The sequence below is a fragment of the Tamandua tetradactyla genome, chromosome 2 (genome assembly GCF_023851605.1).
Source record: "Tamandua tetradactyla isolate mTamTet1 chromosome 2, mTamTet1.pri, whole genome shotgun sequence".
In the NCBI taxonomy this organism is placed as follows: Eukaryota; Metazoa; Chordata; class Mammalia; order Pilosa; family Myrmecophagidae; genus Tamandua; species Tamandua tetradactyla.
In genome coordinates, this window is record NC_135328.1 from 223,937,278 (window position 1) to 223,945,621 (window position 8,344).

An 8,344-nucleotide genomic window follows, 5' to 3' on the forward strand; every position below is an offset into this window, starting at 1 on the left:
ATATTCTTTTTTCTTTCCCCCTTTTAAAATATATTCTTTCTATATATTTTTATTAGTAGTATAATTCTTTTTCATTATTTTTAATTTTATTTTTATAGCTATTTAATATCTATTTATATATTCTTATCAATTCTTATTGTCTATGTCTTATTTAATATAATATTTCTATTGTTCTATTTCATTCAATTTTATTATTTAAAAAAAAATTTATCACCCTTTGTTGGGCACCTGACTTCACTCCCAGTATATCTTGGGGCGTCTCTTTTGATTCCGGGGTCTATTACTGTTGAAGTGTGTTCTGTTGCTGTTCTTGTGCTATTTTTTCATATTTTTATTATATTCTTATTTTATATATTATTATTATATACATAATTTTTGGTGCATGGGCTGGGAGTCGAGCCTGGGTCTCCTGCGTGGCGGGCGGCCATTCGGGCTCTGCAGTACCCGTGCCCCGACCCCACTTCTAGAGCACCCTGGAGTTGAACTGAACCCCTACCTGAGATCTGGGCCCTGGTGTGGAGAATAACCGACAAACCAGGAAGACACCAGAAGAGCATAAAGAAGAATTTGGAAGAGCAAATGGAAAAAAATGGCAGATCTCACAGAAATGGAAGATACAGTACACCAAATTAGAAATATACTAGAGACACACGACAGCAGATTCAAAGAAGGAGAAGGAAGAACAAGTGAGCTAGAAGACAGAACAACTGAACTAGAATGCACAAAAGAACAAACAGCAAGAAAGATGGAAAAAATGTAACTAGATCTTAGGGAAATGATGGACAATAAGAGATGCACAAATATAAGACTCATTGGTGTCCAGAAGGAGAAGAGAAATGGGTTGTAAAAGTTAGTTGAAGATACAATCAGGGAAAACTTCCCCTTCTAAAACACATAAATATGCAACTCCAAGAGGCCCAGTGAACTCCAAATAGAATAAATCCAAACAGGCCTACTCCAAGACACACTAGTCAGACTGTCAGGTGTTGAAGTGAAATAAAAGGTCCTGAAAACAGCGCAGGAAAAGCAATCTGCAACACACAAGGGAAAACACATAAGACTGACTTTAGATTACTCAACAGGCACCTTGGAAGAAAGAAGGTGGTGGTGGGATATATTTAAGGTCCTGAAGGAGAAGGCTTCCAGCCAAGAATTCTTTATCCAGCCAAGCTGTCCTTCAAAATTGAGGGAGAGATTAAATTATTCAAAGGTAAGTAAAGGGGTGAGGTGGAGCAAGATGGTGGTATTGAAGCGTGGGATTTAGTTCGTCCTCCAGAACAGCTAGTAAATAGCCAGGAACAGGACAGGACAACTGCTGGGGGAACATGAGTGACCGGTCACAGCGTACTGCTGTCTGGACCAGGTGGACCAGCTGCGACCCCCACAGAACTGTCAGTCCTGCAGCTGCGGAGGCTGGGCCCCTCCCCCAAGGGAACAGCAGGCTGGTACCACAAAGGGAAAGGAAACAGACTTGTCTGGCAGCAGGGGCTTAGCGCAGCCAAGCTCCAATTGCAGAATTAACAAGTTCTGACTACTGAAAACAGGCACAGATAAACCTGGAATAAACACTAAAAGGACTAGGAGATTTTCCCCTGGCAGAGATGGGGTGGGGTTGATGGAGAAAAAAAACAGAGACTTTTTTAGTTGGGCAGCACAAAGTACTGGAGAAGGGCTGAATCCCAGGAAAAGGGGGCACATAGAGCCTGGAGATACAGAGGGCCACGTACCAAATTAAGCTCTTGATTGGCAAACCTGAGGAGCAGGGGTCCAGCTCCGCAAAGGCTCTTTTCCCTTTTTTCCTACTCTTTAACTTAATATCTTATGAGACAGAACAGGAAGCCTCAGGCTCCAGCAGGTGAAAGGAGTTAATTCCTTAAAGGGTGTGCCTTCCCCAAGACAAAGGTAGGTGGGGCCAGTTCAAGTGGAATCCCTCCTTCAAGGAATTCAGACCCCAGGGTCTGGAAAACTGAAGTCATTAAAACCAGCCTACAACCTCTCCTCCGTCTCAACCACGCCCCAGCAGGGAGAGTCTGCCAAAGTTAAAGGTACCGCATCACCTTATGCTGTGGGACCTGCAGGCAGACAAGCACCACATACTGGGCAGGGCAGGAAAAACGGAGAGTCCAGAGACTTCACAGGAAAGTCTTTCAACCTGCTGGGTCTTACCCTCAGGGAAAACTCATGAAGGTGACTCTCTCCTCCTGAGAGGAGGCCAGCTTGGTCTGGGAAAATCTCCCTGGAGTCTATAAATACCTAAGTAGACCCTCCTAAGGGGGACAAAAAAAGCACCATACAGGCAGGGCAAGAAACAAGAAAACAAGAACTGAAAAATTCTGATCAGTTAAACAGATCTATGCTAGAGGTCTAGAATGAGTTGAACTGAATGTCAAAGAACAGATAGAGAACAAAGTCACCCAGCAAAAAATTATGAGTTATACTAGGAAAATCGAAGATATGGCCCAATCGAAGGAACAAATGAACACTTCAAAGGAGAAACAGGAGTTGAAACAATTAATTCAGACATGGAAAATCTCATAAAAATCCAATCAATGAGTTGAGGGAAGATATAAAGAAAACATTGGGCAAACAAAAAGAAGAAATTGAAAGTTTGAAAAAACAGCACAGAACTTATGGGAATGAAAGGCACAACAGAAGAGGTGAAAAAAAAAAAAACAATGGAAACTTACAGCAATAGATTTGAAGAGGCAGAAGAAAGGATTAGTGGACCAGGGAACTGGATATCTGAAATCCGACACACAAAAGAAAATATCGGGAAAGGAATGGAAAAATAAATGCAGGGTCTTAGGGAATTGAAGGACAACATGAAGCACATGAATATACATGTTGTGGGTGTCCCAGAAGGAGAAGAGAAGGGGAAAGGAGGAGAGAGACTAATGGAGGAAATTATCACTGAAAATATCCCATCTCTTATGAAAGACATAAAATTACAGATCCAAAAAGTGCAGCGTATCCTAAACAGAATAGATCCAAATAGACATACTCCAAGACACTTAACTAATCAGATAGTCAAATGTCAAAGATAAAGAGAGAACTGTGACAGTAGTGAGAGAAAAGCAATCCATCACATACAAGGGAAGCCCAATAAGACTATGTGTGGATTTCTCAGCAGAAACCATGGAGGTGAGAAGGCAATGGTATGATATACCTAAGATTCTAAAAGAGAAAAACTGCTAACCAAGAATTCTATATCCAGCAAAACTGTCCTTCAAAAATGTGGGGCGGGGGGGGGGGGGTGAGGAGGTGCAAGGGTAATTCAGTGGCAGAATTCTCACCTGCCATGCAGGAGACCTGGGTTCAATTCCCAGTCCATGTACTTCCCCCAAAACAAACAAACAAGCATAACAAACAGTCAAACAAAACTGCAAAAAATGGTGCTGCAATAATGGGATACTCACATGAAAAAATAATGAAATGTGATCCTGTCATACACTATACAAAAAAAAATTAGGGGGAGATTCGAATATTTTCAGACAAGCACTCACTGAGAGAATTTGTGAACAAGAGACTGACTCTACAGGAAATACTAAAGGGAACACTACAGGCAGATAAGAAAAGGTAAGAGAGAGAGGTCTGGAGAAGAGTGTAGAAATGAAGACTTTCAATAAAGGTAAAAAGAGATTTAAAAAAAAAGAGATATGATATATAAAACCCAAAATGCAAAATGGTAGAAGAAAGTATTGCCTTTACATAATAACACTAAATATTAATGGATTAAACACCCCAATCAAAAGACATAGACTGGCAGAATGGATTAAAAAACAAGATCCATCTATATGCTGTCTATAGGAGATTCATTTTAGACCCAAGGGCAAAAATAGGTTGAAAGTGAAAGGTTGGTAAAAGATATTTCATACAAAAACAATCAGAAAAGAGCAGGAGTAGCTATACTAACATCTGGCAAATTAGATTTCAAATGTAAAACAATTAAAAGAGACAAAGAAGGACACTATGTATTAATGAAAGGGACAAGTCAACAAGAAGATATAACAATCATAAATATTTATACATCGAGCAATTAGACAGGAGAAAGAAAGTACATGAGCACTCACAAACCCCTCAACACTGAAGGAAGAAATAGACACATCTACCATAATAGTTGGAGACTTCAATTCCCCACTCTCATCAGTGGATAGAATATCTAGACAAGAGATCAATAAAGAAACAGAGAATTTGAATAATACAATAAATGAACTAGGCTTAACAGACATTTATAGAACATTATACCCCACAACAGCAGGGTACACATTTTTCTCAAGTGCTCATGGATCATTCTCAAGGATAGACCATATGCTGGGTCACAAAGCAAGTCTCAATAAATTTAAAAAGATTGACATCATACAAAACACTTTCTCAGATCATAATGGAATGAAGTTGGAAATCAATAACAGGCAGAGGGCCAGAAAATTCACAAATATATGGAGACTAAACAACACACTCTTCAACAACCAGTGGACCAAGGAAGAAATTACCAGAGAAATCAGTAAATTAATCTTCAGGCAAATGAAAATGAAAACACAACATATAAAAATTTATGGGATGAAGCAAAGGCAGAGCTAGGAGGGAAATTTATTGCCTTAAATGCCAAAATACTAGCAAATCTTATCCAGCACCACAGTAAAAGAATTATACATCATGATCAAGTGGGGTTTACACCAGGAATGCAAAATGGCTCAATATAAGAAAATCAACCAAGTAATACAGCACATTAACAAATGAAAGGGAAAAAAATCACATGATCATATCAATTGATGCTGAGAAAGCATTCAACAATATCCAGCACCCTTTCCTGATAAAAAACACTTCAAAAGTTAGGCATCGAAGGAAAATTTCTCAATATCATAAAGGGCATATATGAAAAACCCATAGTCAGCATCATATTTAATGGTGAGAAATTGAAAGCATTCTCCTTGAGATCGGGGACGAAACAAGGATGCCCACTGTCAGTACTATTATTCAACATTAAGGTAGAAGCAAATCTTTTATGTCCCAAAATGACACACTGAAGTAAAGATCTGATATTTAGCAATCTCTTCTTTCTGAGGCAGAAGTGATTGATAGTACCTGCTAATGATATTTTTTGAAATACATGATTTAATAGATAAACTATATCAAAGATTAGTTAAATATTTCACTTTTTGTTCCAATATTTTATATAATAAAGATATAATTATAACAAACAAAAAATATATGGAAGGGAAAGAGACCCTAAATAGTTAAAGATAGCTTAAAAAGAAAAAAAAGAGTGAAGTGGGAGGACTATCAGTTTCTGAGTTTAAAGCGAACTTCCAGGCACAGTCTCAGAACAGCATGGTACTGGCACCAAGACAGAAGGAACGACCAATGGAATAGAATCGAGAGTGCAGAGAAGACCACCAAATCTATGGACATTTAAACTTCAATAAGGCCCCCAAATCCACTGAACTGGGACAGAACAGTCTTTTCAAGAAACGGGCATGGGAGAACTGGATTTCAATAGCCAAAAAAAAAAAAAAAAAAAAAATGAAAGGGGACCTCTACCTTACACCCTATACAAAAATTAATTCAAAATGGATTAAAGATCTAAATGTAAGAGCCAGTACCATTAAAACTATAAGGGAAATGCAGATCAAGACCACAATGAGATACCACTTCACACCTATAAGAATGGCTGTAATTAAACAAACAGGAAAGTGCAAATGTTAGAAAAGATGTGGAGAAACTGGGACACTCACAACTGCTGATGGTTCAGCCGCTGTGGAAGACAGTTTGGTGGTTCCTTAGAAACATGAATATTGAGTTGCCTTGTGATTACATGTAGTGCCATGAATCCCAATGATTAAATGTATCATCATAAACAAGCTCTCACGTGAACTATTTCAGTGGTTCGATAGTGGACAAGGAGTCATTGGGAGAGGGATATGAAGGAAAACCAAAAATGCATGTTGTGGCCAACAGTTAACAGGCGGTTAGAGAGTGCAAATGGCCACAGTCTGCTAAACCCCAATCAGCATCGGTCGTGTGGACTTTTAAGAGCACCTGGGGCTTGAACTACGACTCTATAAAGGTTTCATGCACCAGGTTTCCCTTCCTGGAACCTATAATTCCCAGAGGGTTTCTAGGTCAGATAAGTCCTGAAACCCAGAGGGACCAGGGTCTCCAGGATTACCAGTTGATTGCATCCCCTGATCCTTCAGTGTGGATGCCCTTCTCAGCATGAAAGAGTCGGAACAGGCATTCCCCAAGGATCCCTGTAGAGTGGGAGAAGGATTAAAGGTGAGGAAGGAGGCATAACAGAGAAAACGGGATTTAACAAACGAGCAGGGCTGCTGAATCACTATATTAATATTCGTTCCAGCCTCCAGTGTTCTGGAGCAGTGAGAAGGAAAAGTCTGAGATGGTGGAATGGTAACCCATGACAAACTCTGGGCCTGCTTGGTAGCTGCTTGTTGAACTGTGCTTTGAAAAGTATTGCTTTTTCTTTCTTTGCTTTGATTAAATGTTATATATGTATATATGCTTTTTTTTCTTATTTAAAAAAATAATGTAACGCTTCACGAATTTGCACGTCATCCTTGCACAGGGGCCATGCTAATCGTGCAAGTACTACATGTTATATTCTATGTTAAAAAAAGAAAAAAGGAGACCTACAGATACAGAGAAGCTAGAGGTGGTGAATGGTTAGCTAATGATTAGAACTTAAATGTGAGGGAATGGATAGAAGTGAAGGCAGCTCATTAGTGCATCCATAAGCAATATTGACATATTGAAGGTAAAGGTGATCGAAAAGGATTGTACAGAGCCATTATCCCAGTGATTACACGGCAAATATAGGCAAGTTCCTGCATGAACTACTTCAAAGGTATGGATCTTGTACAAACAGTCAGAAGTATTGGGGTATATGAGGAAAACCATTGCATGCTCTGGTCTGGGTCTGACGGGACAGCATCAACAGAGTCACAGCAACACCAGGGGTAAATAATTGGGGAAAGGGAAGGGATAAGAAATAAGGGGAGGTTTGGATTTTCCATCTGATGAGGGGGTGTTACTCTGATATTTTTCTCTTTGGAGCAGTGAAAATGGTCTAAAATTGGAAGTGTTGATGACCACAACTAAGTGAGGCTCATGTGATACACGGACTGTTGACTGTGGACACTGTCCAAGATGCCCAACGAGGCTGAAGGAGACACTGACCGAGAAGTAGAGCGTGAGCTGTCCTGTATACAGATGATGGAATATTGTGCGGCTGCAGAAAGGAGTGAAGTCATGAGGTAGGCAACGAGGTGAATGAATCTTGGGGGATATTATGTGATGCAGAATCAGCCAGAAACAAAAGAACAAATATTATATGGTCTCTTTTAGAAAATACCTAAAAGAAAATTGGGGCCTAGATTCTGAGTGCTTATAGCAGTTACATTTGGTCTGGAGCTGTAGATGTTATTTGTAGACTTTGAGAGACTGTGCTATATATATGCATAACCTGGTATGTCCTTGGAACTTTGGGTACCTGTGTGACACCTAAGCCTCAGAATGGGAGTTCTGTCGCTCTGAAAGTCAGCATTGCCACATACAACAGCTGTTAAAGAAACTGGAACAGAGATAAGAATGAAGCTGATCAGGGCGGGACTAAGGAGAAGGAGAATACAGGGGTAAGGAGGACATTGTCTGTATTTTAGAACTTCACCTACTCTATGAGACCAAAGGAAGAGAGGTTTATTTTGTCTAAAACCTAAATTTTCTGTAGCACATAATCAAACTCAACCTGTCTGGATAGATCATTCAAACAACCCGAACGCATGGAGCCCTGAATGGGAGTGAGGGCTTGTAATCCTGTGTAGCTTCAAGTAATGCCTCGATATATCCCAGGGTATGTTCAGAAGATAATTAAAAAGTATTGGCAAAGTAACTTGAGGGATGGGAATTAAAATATGGGACTATTAAATTTTACCACCAGGGAGGCCCCTGCTACTGTGTCAAATATTAGGGACTCCCAAGTCATAGGCCAAGCCCTTGATTTTGAGGCTTGCTCTGATACCTTGATTCTGTAGTGGAGAAGCTAAGCCTACCTATAGTTATGCCTAATGGTTACTTTCAGAAAACCTCTTTTTGTGGCTCAGATGTGGCCTCTAGCTCTGTGAGCACAATCATTACCGTCCCCCCTATGTGGGACATGACATCCAGGAGTGAAAGTCTCCCTGGCAACGTGGGAATGACTCCCAGGAGTGAGCCCAGCCCTGGCACCATGGGACTGACAATGCCATCCTGACCAAAAGGGGGAAAAATGTAACAAATAAGGTATCAGTGACTGGGAGAGTCAAACAGAATCAAGAGGCTACTCTGGAGGCTG

At 40.1% G+C, this 8,344-nt stretch overlaps 1 pseudogene; it reads right to left on the reverse strand.

The window, feature by feature from the left end:
• Positions 1-6,535: 6,535 nt before the first annotated feature.
• On the reverse strand, positions 6,536-6,627 carry LOC143675329 (U6 spliceosomal RNA; annotated as a pseudogene).
• Between the last annotated feature and the right edge of the window lie 1,717 nt (positions 6,628-8,344).